Source organism: Silene latifolia, chromosome 7 (genome assembly GCF_048544455.1).
Source record: "Silene latifolia isolate original U9 population chromosome 7, ASM4854445v1, whole genome shotgun sequence".
NCBI classification, from domain to species: domain Eukaryota; kingdom Viridiplantae; phylum Streptophyta; class Magnoliopsida; order Caryophyllales; family Caryophyllaceae; genus Silene; species Silene latifolia.
Genome location: NC_133532.1, coordinates 80010655 through 80026631, shown reverse-complemented (window position 1 = coordinate 80026631; position 15977 = coordinate 80010655).

Below are 15977 nucleotides of genomic sequence, written 5' to 3'. Positions count from 1 at the left end.
GGATCGTTTTAGATCGGTCGGTTTCGTCTCGGTAAGGGTCTCGAAATGATTAGAGATGTTCGGAGTCGCCACGAAGCATTTGTGGGATGCCTGGAACCCGTTCGAATTCCACTTTATACCTCGGTCAAATCGAAGCACAAAGCAGCGTTTTGACATAGGTACTAAAGATAAGGAAATCGTCCCTCTTTAGCATCCTATCTCTAGAATGACTCTCGTACGCCCTGGATAAGGTCGTCCACTATCCAAAGTTTCTGAGTAAGAGGTGAAGGTACGTATTGGGAAGCCCTTTAATCAGACACCCAATCCCGCCCGCGTTTAGCGGCCTCTACTTATCGATCTTGGTTGGTTGAATGCAAAAGTTGATAAAACGGTTTAAATGCATGAATGCGCGCATCCAATGATTTAAACCTAATATGTGAGAGCTTTCTAAGTCGGTTTGATTTAATCCAAGTATCAAGTATAAGATGTCGAGTTGGATTAATGATTGATTTGCATGCAAGACGGAAATTAAACATCCATTTACCGTATTAGGTTTAGGGTGCATAACATGATGCATTTGTCTTAGTAAGGCATTTGGCAAATATGGTTTGAATAGTCATCTGATCCGTCCTATATCCGGGTTAACCGGAGTCGGGATCGTCCTAGATTAATCTTTGAAGGGAATGACCACATACTGCAGGACGGCTATAAGAGGCGCGAGCCAGCCGGCGGTGTAAGGGGCCTCCCTCTGGTTTTGAAAATGAGAAAGAAAAGGCCTGCTTGAGGCGCGGGGTAGCCAACGGCTGTATGCCGTGTTCTGACTGTTTAGAAAACGTTATGAAACGTGTTGAAAATGGGTATTTGAACCTGGTTTGATCTTGAAAGGGTCGTTTAGACCGCATTTGTTGATTTGAAGAACTAGACTCGAATAATCATCATTGTTTGATAATATTCGGTGTCGGGTTCGGTCTTGACAAGCATGACATGAATAGTTTTGAAAATGATTATGGACTAATTGTTTTAAGTTCATTTTGAATGTGATTAGTCGGTACTCATCATCGTACCCGGGTTAAAATCCGGCATGGTATATAGAACCAAGGATGATTTCATGTTGGTGACTAATATGTTTGTTTTGAAAATGTAAAGAAATGAAATAAAAGTCTTTAAAATACCTTTTAAATGCCATTAACCAAATATTATCACCGAAACACGGATTTAACCGTCATGGTATGAAGAACCAAGGGTGAAAAATGCTTTATGGTTAAAACATGTAAAATGAAATAAAAAGGTTTCGAAAATACTTGAAATGGTAAAAACCGATTACAAATATGAAAAATGGATTAAGGGAAATGACGAGAACAAACACGGTTGATCTCTGGTCTGAGCACCCCATTTAGGCACGAGCCAGTAGGCGACCTAAAGGGCTTCTGCCTCAGACCAAAAATCAGTTTTGGCTCGTTTATTCCATGTTTTGGTTCATGTTATGCATGTTTTAGCATGTAAAAGTCATGAAACGAAAGAAAACATAATAAAAGAGGATTTTTACACCCTCATACTTACATGTTTGGTTGTGGCGAGTGACCGACGTAAGTGTAACAACTTGTTTGATCGGAAAAAACTCGGTTTAAAACCGTTTTGGTAAGTAAAAGAGTGTTTTAAATGTTTAGTGATGGTGTAGTGGTCAAAGTGGTCGGACAAGTAGTTTAATGCACGATGACGGTACCAAACAATGTGTAAGACTCGTGTTTACGATCGGTAGGTCGTAAACACGCATCGGATTGTGACTTTAGAAGTCGAGTCGAGAATTTTAAGGGAGAAAAGAGGGGGCGAACACTCGCGTAAGTCTCAAATGGGCGACATTTGAGGGGTATTTATAGGAGAATGAGTGGTTGTGTGAGTTTTGAGCGACGTGGCCACCTGGGCTGCTCAAAGAGGCGCGAGCCACGTCGCGGCACTTCGAGTTGTGTTGTCACTATCACAACAAACGCAATCATGATTTGTTCTATCCTAGGTTTTGTAGTCACATGTTTGGTACTTGACCATTCATGAATCCGGGAAAACTTAGTATAGAAGGCTTGAGATATTTTGTTTTTGTGGTTGACTCGGTTTGACTCATTGTTGGAGTCGGGATTTTGAATTTTCGAGTCGGTTTTTTGGCTCGGTGTCGATTTTGACTCTAGTTAGTGTCATTGCGACCCCGTCGTTTTGCATTAAACACTCCAGGTATTTTTGAAATGTTTTGAAATGTTTTGTTTTCGAAATCGTTTTAAGTTTTCCGACGTAAAGTTGTACACAAACTGTCGATCAAACTCTGCGATCCCCAAAACATGTTGTAGTCCGATAATCATCGGGTGTTTGTTGGAGTCTCAGCAGATACTGGGTATCTACATTATTGGGAGATTGACAACCTTCCAATCAATCATCAAGTACTTCTATTATACTTTGCTTTATTATTGGAATCATTAGTAGGTATAATTCTCTTAATCCCTTTTTAATTATTGTTAATTATTTTCATTTATTCATCATGTCTTGCTTTGTTAATGTGATTGACAACCTTGTTAACATGCTAAACTTGATAATAAGTGAGTAGTTTCCTTAACTAGGGTTAATGGGTAATTAGGGGAAATCAACATGGGGAATGATTCATGCTTAATTTAATATGTTTTCATAGTTTATTTGCTTGTTTGTTGTGATCTCAACTTATGCACATGTTATGTTTGATGAAATGCGAGCCTATGAATCCTTGCATTTTTTTACCCATCACTTACCTTTTTAATGACACTTGTAAGACATAAACCAACTCGAGTCTCATTAGACCATGCATATAGTTGAGTAGAGAGGATTAAGTCGACTTGTAGGTGTTGTACAATCTAATCGATTCGGCTCCGGGACCCAAACCTTCCTAGGATTGTAAGATATAAACCAACTCGATCCTTCACAACAATAATTGCTTGCTTATAATTTGAGAATATGTTTGTATGATCAATTCCCAAGAATTCCCTATGACCCCATGACACCCTAGTGCCTTTTATCAATTGTTTACATCCCTTTTTAATCATCTTGCTACTTACAATTGAAAATCTTACTTCAATACCCGTCCCTTGGGATCCGACCTTTACTTGCCTCTTTACTAATAGTAGAGTTGTTTGTCAAGTTATAAATATTGTTTTGGTCTAGGTGCTCCTAACGACAAGTAACCGAAAACTAAACCTCCAAGTGAGTACGACCACTAAGCCCCGCTCATCTTCATCGAGCGAATAACCCATGTCCATTAATGTGCACATCCCTCTTATGACGGGAACCACAAGGGGCGAATCAAGGGCGTAAAGCCATTCACGATGATGCTTCCACTTAGCCAGGGATGCACCCCGTACATAAACATAATGATACTATCACACAATCAACGATGTTACACACCACATAAACAACCAATAAACGGTACTGAGTAGGAAAACCTACCTTTAGCAATTAACAGCAACACCGCATACATCCATACGAGATAAGACAACCTCCATCAACACCTATCACAACCAGTAGGGGAAAACCCTGTTACTCACAAGCATAACCATAAACAAACCTAGGTATGATGATGATGACTTGCCTATGCTAGGCATTCCGGCGACAAGACTACACCCGACTCAAGTCTCCATCCCCACGGTGTCTCCAAATGTAAAGGGTCTCAAAAGGTTGAAGGTTGGTGAGGCAGAAAATATATCATCGATTAGGTTTAGGGAGAAAATAAATGAAAACTGATTTGGGTTTATGACTCACTGTAGATACCCAGTATCTGCACCTTCCAAAACCCACCCGATGATGATCTGACTATAACGTGTTTTTGATATGTGTGTGTGGATTGGCTATATATGAGACGGTTTAATGCACTACTCAGATATGAAAAATGATTTCAAAAGTTTTCTAACTTCATTTGCATTAAAATAACACTATTTAGAATTAAAACCGTCTTCGGACCCAAAACCGACTCAGAAACCCGCAACTCGAGTCAACCTGAGTCAACCCAAATCTCGAATGTCAAAAATAATGCCATGAATGTCTTCATCGTGTCATTTCCATTAAAATGACCCTATTTAGAGTCAAAACCGTCTTCGGACACAAAACCGACTCAGAAACCCGCAACTCGAGTCAACCTGAGTCAACCCGAGTCAACCCAAATCTCGAATGTCAAAAGTAATGCCATGAATGTCTTCATCATTTAATTTCCATTAAAATGACCCTATTTAGAGTCAAAACCAACACCGAGCCAAAAACCGACTCGAAATTCAAATCCCGACTCACACGGGTCAAACCCGAGTCAAAGACACAAAATACCTACCTCAAATATCACCTAAGAGGAAGCTTCCACGGCTAAGAAAACGTCAAAGGCCACAAATCACAACCAACAAAACATTGGTTAGAATAAATGCAAAATCCAAATTTGCGAAAGAGACAGTACACCCCATTGAGTCACGGGGTGGCTCGCGCCTCAATGGGGTGTCTCCTTAGCCTCCAAGCAAATACAACCGACCTACCATCCCACATTTCTCTATAAATACCCACCATCACACACCATAATATTCACGCGAGAGTCCGCCCCCTCCTTCTCCCTTAAACTTCTATACTCGACTTCCTAAGTCACAAAATCGACACATGTTTACGACCTACCGATCGTAAACACAAACTGTCTCTAAAGTCGTCTATTTCGCAAACATCAATACACGTAAGTTTGAGGGTGTAAACAACTCACTTTATTTCATGTCTTTACTGTTTTTATGAGTCTATAAGCATGAACAATGCATAACACGATTCAAATATAGGTTAGACGAGCCAAAACCGAGTTTTGGACCGAGACAGAAGCCGTTTGCTCTGCAAAGTGGCTCGCGCCTCTTGTGGGTCTAGGGTCAGACTCATCCGTGATTGTTCTCGTCTTTCCTCTTTATTTCATTTCTTATTTGTAATCGGTTTTTACCGTTTCACATGTTTCAAATCATTTTTATGATAAACCTTTTAACCATAAATCATAATCATCCTTGGTTCTTTATACCATGACGGTTTATTCCGTGACTCGGTGATATTATTGGTTAATTACATTTTAATGGGTATTTTAACACCTTTTTTTTTTTAGCATTTTTCTCAGTTGTTTACATTTGTAAACATACTAGTCATAATTCATAATCATCCTTGGTTATTTATACCATGTCGGTTTAATTCGAGTACGATGACAAACCTAACTAATTACAAATAATTGAACTTAACACAATTAGTTCAAATCAAACATTTTCCTTTTGCACATTTTACATTTTTATTTGTAAATTATACTTTTCAAACATGCAAATCCGACAACGAATATTACTAACATAATAGTAATTATTCCGAGTCATGCAAACAATACTTGCAAATTATTTAATCATAAATACCGTTTTAATCAACCTTTTCAAAACCAGGAGACGCCCCCATGGGTCGCCCCATGGCTCGCGCCCCAAGAGGCCCTCCACTTTCATATTTCAAAACCTCGGCAGAGCCCCTTACCTCGCTAATAGGCTCGCGCCTTAACAGGGCTGCCTGGCACTGTTCTGCCTCGTTTTTAGCACTTGACTTGGACGATCTCGATTACGGTTAATCCGAATACATGACGGATCAGATTGACAAGCTTACATTTTTACACTTTGTCATTTGACACCCTTTTTCAATAATGGATCGTGTCAAGCATCATAACCCGAACTTGGTAAATGGATGTTTAATTTCCGTTCTCACATGCAAATCAACCATAAATCCAACTTGCCATCTTATGCTTGATATTTAGATTAACAAACCGACTTAGAAAGCTCACATGTTAGGTTAACACTTTTGGATGTGCATTCATTCATTTACACCGTTTTCTCAACTTTTGCACTTAAACAACCACGATCGATCAGTAGAGGCCGCTAACGCGGGCGGGATTGGGTGTCCGATTAAAGGGCTTCACAATACGTACGTTCACCCCTTACTTAGAAACTTTGGATAGTGGACGACCTTATCCAGGGCGTACGAGAGTCATTTTACGCATAGAATTCTAAAAGGAGGGACGAGTCCTTATCTTTAGTACCTATGTCAAACACTGCTTTGTGCTTTGTTTGACCAAGGTATAAAGTGGATTCGAACGGGTTCCAAGCATCCCACAAATACTTGGTGGCGACTCCGAACATCTCTAATCGTTTCGAGACCCTTACCGAGACGAAACTGACCGATCTAAACCGATCCGGTCGAAAGCATTTTTACGCCACCGAGCGTGGCTTTCAAAAGACCGCTGCATGTTCACAGATTAGCCTGGCGTGCAGGTGGCCCATGACTATGGACCGGTAGGTGGACCCCCAAATCCACAGACCGAGACGTGGCCCAAGTCCACAGTTTGGCGACTCCGCTGGGGAAAACTAGGACACTTGGGTCTTTGTGATCCTTAGAGGTGAAACTCGAACGAGGCCGTGGTTAAAGTGCATTAATTGATATTATGGTCATAAGTCGGGTTCCTTGTCCGGGCCCACAACCTAACCTTTTTCGACCAATTGGCTCGTCTCTTCGGCGTGAGTTTTCTCATCCCCGCGTTTTGAATCCCGATTGAGTCAAGCATACCATTGACGTTACACATTTCTGTTTCGTCAAAGAGCTTTCATCACTTTCGAGCACGAGGCTAGGGCACCCTACTTACACATTTTGTTTGGATTGGTATCCCTCTCGCAAATCGGGGTTTGATCGCTTGGTGTGTAACCCACCCTTTTAAGCCAAAACCGTGTCAGCATGATGCATAATATAATGAAACTGTGAATGCTTATGTGCTACTTGATCATAAGTCCTTCCGTATCATTTTCAAACTTTCAAAAGCACATTTTTGCGCCGTTATAAGGGCCATTTTAAACCTCGGTCTTTCGCCGACCGTTGGACGCCTTTTTAGGCCGTCGTAATGACGATTTTAAAATCCGGTTTTTATAACCGTTTCAACACGCCTTTCTAGGCCGTCATAATGACGATTTTCAAATCCGGTTGTTATAACCATTTCAACACGCCTTTATAGGCCGTCGTAATGACGATTTTCAAAACCGGTTTTCTACAACCATTTCAACACACCTTTCTAGGACGTCGTAATGACGATTTTCAAACCCGGTTTTTACAACCATTTCGAAGCACCTTTTTATGCCGTTATAATGGCAATTTCAAAATCCGATTTTTACAACCGTTTCAAATGCACATTTTCATGCCGTCTTAATGACGATTTCAAACCTTGGTTTTCACAAACTATTTAAAAATACCCTTTTACGTTGTCATAATGGCCATTTCAAACCTCTGTCTCTCGCCGACCGTTGCAGTCTCAAATCACCTTTTACGCCGTCATAATGACGAATTCTACCCTCGAATTTTTCAAATTCAAAATCAATTTTTAAACAAAAACGTTTTTCAAACCGTCGTAATGACGATTTTGACCCGTGCAACTTTTCAAAATTTCAAATGTCATTTTCGAAATCAAATTTGGCTTTTCTAAGCCGTCGTAATGACGTTTTCAATTCTCACATTTTTCGATTTGCATACCGTCTTTCAAAGGTTAAAACGGTTTTCTAACCCGTTGTAATGACGAATTCATTCCTCACGATTTCCATTTTCAAATCTTGAAAACGAATTTAACCGTTTTCAAATTCCATTCAAAATCAAATCATTTGAAGACGAATTTAACCGTTTTCAAATTCCAATCAAAAATCAAATCATTTGGAAACGAATTTAACCGTTTTCAAATTCCAATTCAAATCAAATCATTTAAAGGCCAATTTAACCGCTTTCAAATTCAAATCAAAAATCAAATCATTTGAAAACAAATTTAACCGTTTTTAAATTCCAATTCAAAAATCAAATCATTTGAAGGCCAATCTAACCGTTTTCAAATTTCAAATCCAACTTCAAATATTTGAAAACAAATCTAACCGTTTTCAAATTTCAATTCAAAATCAAATCTTTGAAAACTAATTTAACTGTTTTCAAATTTCAAATCCTATTTCAAATTCTTAGAAAACAAATTTAACCGTTTTTAAATTTCAATTCAAACTCAAATCTTTGAAAACAAATCTGATCGTTTTCAAATTTCAAATCCAACTTCAAATCATTTGAAAACAAATTTAATCGTTTTCAAATTTCAATTCAAAATCAAATCATTAGAAAACAAATTTAACTGTTTTCAAATTTCAAATCAAAACTCAATCTTTGAAGACAAAATTAACCGTTTTCAGATTTCAATCAAATTTCAAATGTTTGAAAACAAATCTAACCGTTTTCAAATTTTCAACCCAATTTTAAAATCCTTTGAAAACAAACTTAACCGTTTTCATGGCCATTGTGATGACGATTCCAAATTATTCGATTCTTGATTTTCTAATCCGTGATTCGGAATTTTAAAAAACCGTCTTTGGAAACAACACTTTGTTTTCAGAGCCGCCACAATTTTAACTCAAACCGTCTTTTGAAAACAAACTTAAGACAACTCTTCAACTGATCGACTTTCGGAGATCCCTACTCTTCGGAACCGTCGATAAAACGACAAATGAATCTTTTTTAAAATTTCTATTTTCGAAAATTTCAATCCACCTTTCTGATTCAGCCTCGAGTCGATTAGAGTCCAGTCGATTTCAAGTCCAATCGATTTCAAGTCAAGTCGATTAGAGTCCAGTCGATTTCAAGTCCAGTCGATTCCTCTACATTACGAGCCAAAGGTCAAGCATCTGTACATGTCTCGTCCAATGGCGTCACGCCATCAACGCAAATCGAAACTAAGTCAAGAGTCGTCTGTCTGGGCATCACTATGCCAAAGTTGACACTCGAGTCTAAGTTCAACGTCATGCATCAAGAGTTCAAACACGAGAGGTCATTCACGGTCTTTAATGAACTCATAACTTAGTCACACCGTTGCGTCTTCACGATGTATTTGTCTTTTATACATACGTGTCGTACTTGCCTTTGTTTGTGCGATTCTTTGCCAAGACAAGTTATAACGCCTATCGTTATATCAAATAGGAATCCCTTGGGTGCCATCGATTGCCAACCAGGAACTCAAGAAGCTGATCCATCTGCATCCACCATGACTCATGCTAAAACCAACAACATGGTCCTTCGACTCCTAGCTACCATGGAAAACTTGAGCACTCGTCTCTCCCGGGTTGAGGACAAAATGGCAACTGAGAATTTTCTCTCTTCTGATATTGAGCAAAGGGTTAAGCTCCTTGAAAGCTTCTCTCATCGGCCAACGACCAAACCAAAATGAGACGACCTCATCGGTCCTTCCCTGATTTGGGTATGCCTTATGCCACAGCCTTGGAAAGGCTAATCTCCCAAGGAAAGCTCAAACCGATTGGTCCAACTCCGGACCCTCTACCAAACAAGCGAGGTCAAAGATGGGATAGAAACCTCTTTTGTCAATATCACCAAGGTCGCGGATATGACACTGAAATGTGTCTCCCTCTAAAAGGCGTTATCCTTGATATGATTGAAAGGGGCGTGTTACCATTACCTCCCTCAGCAAATAACAAAAATAACCCTCCAGAAAACCCTATTGGACACAGTGAGGAATCTTCTCTGGACTGCTCTCACCTCATCTCTCCTGACGATGAGAAAATTCATGCAATTGAAGAGGATGGCCTACAAAGCGTTATAATGATGCTCTCCGTCTCCATCAACAACATATTCTCAAAGTTGCAAGTTGCTATCGATGACTTGAACACCCGGGTAGCTAATTTGGAGAAGAGGTTTGGTAGTACAGAAAATGAACCTGACCATCAAGGAAACCAACCCTTGGTTCACCAACCAACAGCTGTTGAAAATGAGGAGTCATCCGATGGTTCCCACATCCACGAACCTACCAACAAAGAACATGAAATTACCTCACCAAAATCCCCTTCAAAATACAAAACAACTTCCCAAAACCTTCCCATTGACAATGACCAAATCCTGCTTCCGCCCAGGATTGACAAAAACAAAACTCACAAAAACATCCCAAAAAACACCAATGTGGGAACCATGGGAAAACATCAAAGGGTACTCACAGATCTGGGAATAACATATGGCACTGCTCTGGAGATACTTGCTTCAGAAGGAATGCTCCAACCCATTGGTCCGACTCCGGACAAACCTGAACACAAAAGAGGTCGTTCATGGAACGGAAAGGCCTATTGCCAATACCATCAAGGCAAGGGTCATGACACCGAAACCTGTTTCAAACTCAAGCATGCCATTCAAGATATGATTGAAGCTGGCAAAATCATAATTGCACCTCTCAGTCAGGACAATCCTCCTGAATGTCTCAAGTCAAACAGCAAGGTTGAACGTTCTCAAAGGACATTCACTAGGCTCAACATAACCTATGCCGCAACTCTTCAAAAGCTCATGACTAAACAGAAGCTACAACCAATCGGGCCCACCCTGGACCCGTCTGAATGCAAGAAAAGCCGTTTCTGGGACGGCAATTCCTATTGCCAATATCATCAAGGAAAAGGTCATGACACTGAAACGTGCTTCAAACTGAAACATGTTATTCAAGATATGATCGACAATCATGAACTGATAGCGTCATCCCTAAGCCAACCAAGTGATGAAAACAACCCTAATCAACATCTCTTTCTACAAGGAGATAAAAGCCTCATCGACTATTGTCCTCATATCATCCCCAACAACGAGAGTGAAGTGCTAAAGTGGGTCAATGCTCAAGATCAAACATTCAAGCCACTCGATGTTTGCGAAGGATATCTTCGAGGAGGAAGATGATTATTAGGAGTCCGTATCTACGATTAAGTCTGAGTCCGAGTCCGAGTCTTAGGCTTTCTCATATCTATCCTAGCGTCTGTCCTTTTATTCCTAAGTGACAAACTGGGGGCTGTCCCCACGAGTCACATGTATTCATCGAGTCTGTGCCAACATCTTATTTATCTAAATAAAGGCATAATTTTCAACTATCATATATTCTCCTCTTTACCACTTCCCGTTGACAACGAGAATTTATTTGAGAATTGATTTAAAACGAACAATATATTTCAATTCAATGTGAGTACACTCGAGTGACGTTCCGTACCGAGTAAGCAGAGGACTCGAAACTCCGTGTCCATTCTCTTTACCTATTCTATGTCTGGAAATAGAAACCTTTCATTAGCGCCCTATTTAGAACGAGCTTCTATCAAAGGGATTCTACGACGAACCTACATAACAAACCAGGACATCTCCCTGTTCATGTTCAATGACGGAAGGCCTTCCCCACAAAAACATCCCATCACCAAGTATCAACCTCTCACCAACGGGTACATCCTCATCCGCACCTTTACCTGCCTCGAACGAAGGACGGCAAAGAACCAATAAATTAAAAACCAAACCAAAATCAAAGGCCTAAGCCAATGGCCATTCCCACAAAGCCAAAGCGAAAGGCCAAAATCAAAGGCCCAAGCCAATAGCCATTCAATCAAAAGCCAAAGCGAATGGCCAAAATCAAAAGCCATTCAAGCCAACAGCCATTCACCCAAAGCCAAAGTTCAAGGCCAATATCAAAGGCCCAAGACAATAGCCATTCACCCAAAGTCAAAGCGAAAGGCCAAAGTCAAAGGCCCAAGCTAATATCCATTCGCCCAAAGCCAAAGTTCGAGGCCAAAGCAAAAACCAAAGCCGAAATCAATTCGCTCAAAGCAAAAAAACCAAAGCCAAAGGCTACTCACCCAACATCAAGGCTGAGACTCAAGCCAAAATCAAAACAAAACAAGATTGAAACCCTTTTCCCAAAAAGGCCAAAATCCAAAGAAAACATCCAACACACAAAATCCTGGACAAGTGAGTCCAAAATACAATGTCCAGGACCAACAAATCCAAAGCCTGGACCAACGAGTCCAACACATCAAGTCCCGGACCCACGAGTCCAAAACACCAAACACCAAAACCTCAACCAAAACTCCTTCACCCCTAAGTCCTTCTGCAGACTACTACAAGGAAACCTATCTGGGATCCTGGGGATTCCCCTAAAGATCATAATCAAAACTGTTTCATCCCTAAGTCCTTTCAGATACTACTACGGGGAGACCTATCTAGGCTTCTGAGGATTCCCATCAAGCTCGCAATATCGCACCTTAACCTTTAAGGACCAGACATGTAAATCTGATCCCATGTTATTTACCAACCATTTCGTGCTCAGGCCACATCAAGCCGGAGAACCCATTCCGCACCACACTACAAGCCATTACCCTTCGGCCTAAACACCACAAAATTCTTGCTCCGGATTTTTATCTGTTAAGCAAACCCATTATTACCAAGCTCCACATTCCCTAATGTTGAAGCCATTTTTCACCACAAACCCCACGGAGTCCTCAAATGCTTTGCTATCGAGAACGAGACATAACTAATCTACCCTTAGAGTCCACTTTTTAGTGTGCTCAAATGATAAGGAACATTTTCACAAATTACACCTCTTCGATTCATGATCAAGAGGTATTTATCTCCAATCAAACTTCGAGTCACCAAACGGAATTTCCCGTCGTGACGCTCAAGTCCAGATTTTTATCTGTCAAACACACCATTATTACCAAGCTCCACATTCCATAATGTCGAAGCCATTTTCACCCTGACCCATATACGGAGTCCTCGAATGCTTTGCTACCGAGAAATGGGACATACCCAATCTACCCTTAGGGTCCACTTTTTAGTGTGCTCACATGATAAGGAACATTTTCAAAAATTACACCTCTTCGATTCATGATCAAGAAGGAATTATCTCAAATCAATTTTTCGAGTCACCAAACGGCTTTTACCGTCATGACCCACACACTTAAAGGTCTTAACATCTCGCTTAGGCACACAAACACATTCAGAACTACGATCTGGTTTGATTTCACACCACGTGAATACGTAGGCAGTCCCTCAAGGACACAACCATACAACTCAAAATCACTTCAAGGTCCTAACATCTCGCTTAGGCAAACACTCAGAACTACGATCTAGTTTGATTTCGCAAACACGCGAATACATAGACAGTCCTATTACTAAGACACAACAACACCCCCACACACATTCAATTTGCACACCTTCAATTTGCAACCCACTGCACACATAGCTCAGAACTACGATCTGGTTTGATTTCGCAAACACGCGAATACGTAGGCAGTCCTATTACAAGGGCACAACCGCACATCCTTTTCAAAACATTTCCAATTTTCAATCCTCAATAACCAGCTCAGAACTACGATCTGGTTTGATTTCGCAAACACGCGAATACGTAGGCAGTCCTATTACAAGGGCACAACCTCACATCCTTTTCAAAACATTTCCAATTTTCAATCCTCAATAACCAGCTCAGAACTACGATCTGGTTTGATTTCGCAAACACGCGAATACGTAGGCAATCCTATTACAAAGACACAACCGCATATCCCTTTCAATCTCAACCATCAACATCAATCCTCAAAGCCGCCCACCCAGCTGCAAAAATCAATCTTATACCTCTTTACTGGCGGCTTCTTCCTTAATTCGTTGCCCATTCCTCCTTTTGTCAGAATCTCACCTTCTCACTCTGGGGGCTTCTTTTTGAAGACGCCACCCATCCTTTATCCTCAAACATCTCTTGAGTCTCAACTACAGTCCAAAATAAAATCGCCCATAGTCTACTGCTCGGTTCGGGCGATGACAAGGTCTTGGTTCCGCCCTCCGAATCATCATACCTCGAGAAGGGATCTCAAGTAAGCAAACAAGGGCAAAGATGTCTGGAGAAGATGATCATCTCATGTTCTCCAGCTGAGCGGACCTTCCAATCCAGGGATCTGATGCGCGTTATCACCCTTTCTTGGCTAAGGAGTTGCACTTACATGTGCGAAGTCTGTCAGAGTCACCCCCGTGTCGTGTCGATACTGAGTAGGCATCACGTTCACGACTGCCCATTTGTCAGTCTGTCAGTATGCGTCTGTGTGAGTCAGTGTCCCAATAGCCACGTGTCTCCAATTTATCAAATCACAGATCTACGAGTAACAAGGCTCACCTTTAAGCTTCACAACATTCAAAACTTCTATCTCCCTTCGCGTGAGATATTACATGGTAGTTGCTTTTATGCTAATTGCTCACATGCTTATGTGCGTACGTGCTTATATGCTTGCATTCAAAGTGCTTGTCTATGCGACTGCGGATTTGTGTGGTCACTAACCATGCAGATAATCTTGAGAAGACAAACTCACTCCAACTGAGTACTGGGTTCTTCCCAACAAACGGCGACCCATCAAGTCCAAGGGCTTTAACCCCGTCGATTATATGGCATACGCTACCTCCCAGCGAGCAGCAACTCAGATCCCCGGCGAGTCCTGAGAAGTTTCTAACTCCCCAGCGAGTACCGATTTTCAAATGGATGTCACACATGCTATTTCCCATAGTCGATCTTTCGACCACCATGGCTGGCGAGCCGTTGTCCGCAAACAAGATACAACTCAAGGACGTACCCCGAAGATGCCTCGGGTACGACTCCTTTTCACAAGCTGGCAAGCCTTTGTCCGTAAATAAGATACAACTCAAGGATGTATCCCGAAGATGCCTCAGGTACGACTCCTTTTCACAAGTTGGCGAGCCTTTGTCCGTAAACAAGGTACAACTCAAGGATGTATCCTGAAGATGCCTCGGGTATAACTCCTTATCACAGCTGGCGAGCCTTTGCACGCACACGAGATACGACTCAAGGACATATCCCGAAGATGCCTCAGGTATGACTCCTTCTTATGGCTGGCGAGCCTCAAAACGCACCACCTTGAACACCGGCTGGCGAGCCTTTGCGCGCAAATGATTGAAGGACGTATCCCGAAGATGCCTCAGGTATGATTCCTTCTTATGGCTGGCGAGCCTTTATACATAGTCTAATGGACTTTAAGCGACCCGAATCGGAAGTCGACATACTCTAAAATGTTCCCGACGCTAGGTCCTTGACTCGAATCCCCGAGTCGCCTCGACGTCGCCCATCCCGAAGGCAGGTCCTTGGCTCAAACCCTTTTGAGTCGCCTCGACGTCGCAATGGTCTTCAGGTTGTAATCTTCGATTGACCTGGAGATTATACTTTGACTTTTGCCCTGTCCAAGCCTCAGTCAAAGTAGGGGCTCTGTAGATACCCAGTATCTGCACCTTCCAAAAACCACCCGATGATGATCGGACTATAACGTGTTTTTGATATGCGTGTGTGGATTGGCTATATATGAGACGGTTTAATGCACTACTCGGATATGAAAAATGATTTCAAAAGTTTTCTAACTTCATTTGCATTAAAATAACACTATTTAGAGTTAAAACCGTCTTCGGAACCAAAACCGACTCAGAAACCCGCAACTCGAGTCAACCTGAGCCAACCCGAGTCAAACCAAATCTCGAATGTCAAAAATAATGCCATGAATGTCTTGATCGTGTCATTTCCATTAAAATGACCCTATTTAGAGTCAAAACCGTCTTCGGACCCAAAACCGACTCAGAAACCCGCAACTCGAGTCAACCTGAGTCAACCCGAGTCAACCCAAATCTCGAATGTCAAAAGTAATGCCATGAATGTCTTCATCGTGTAATTTCCATTAAAATGACCCTATTTAGAGTCAAAACCGACACCGAGCCAAAAACCGACTCGAAATTCAAATCCCGACTCACACGGGTCAAACCCGAGTCAAAGACGCAAAATACCTACCCCAAATATCACCTAAGAGGAAGCTTACACGGCTAAGAAAACCTCAAAGGCCACAAATCACAACCAACAAAACATTGGTTAGAACAAATGCAAAATCCAAATTCGCGAAAGGGACAGTACACCCCATTGAGTCACGGGGTGGCTCGCGCCTCAATGGGGTGTCTCCTTAGCCTCCAAGCAAATACAACCGACCTACCATCCCACATTTCTCTATAAATACCCAACATCACACACCATAATATTCACGCGAGAGTCCGTCCCCTCCTTCTCCCTTAAACTTCTATACTCGACTTCCTAAGTCACAAAATCGACACGTGTTTACGAC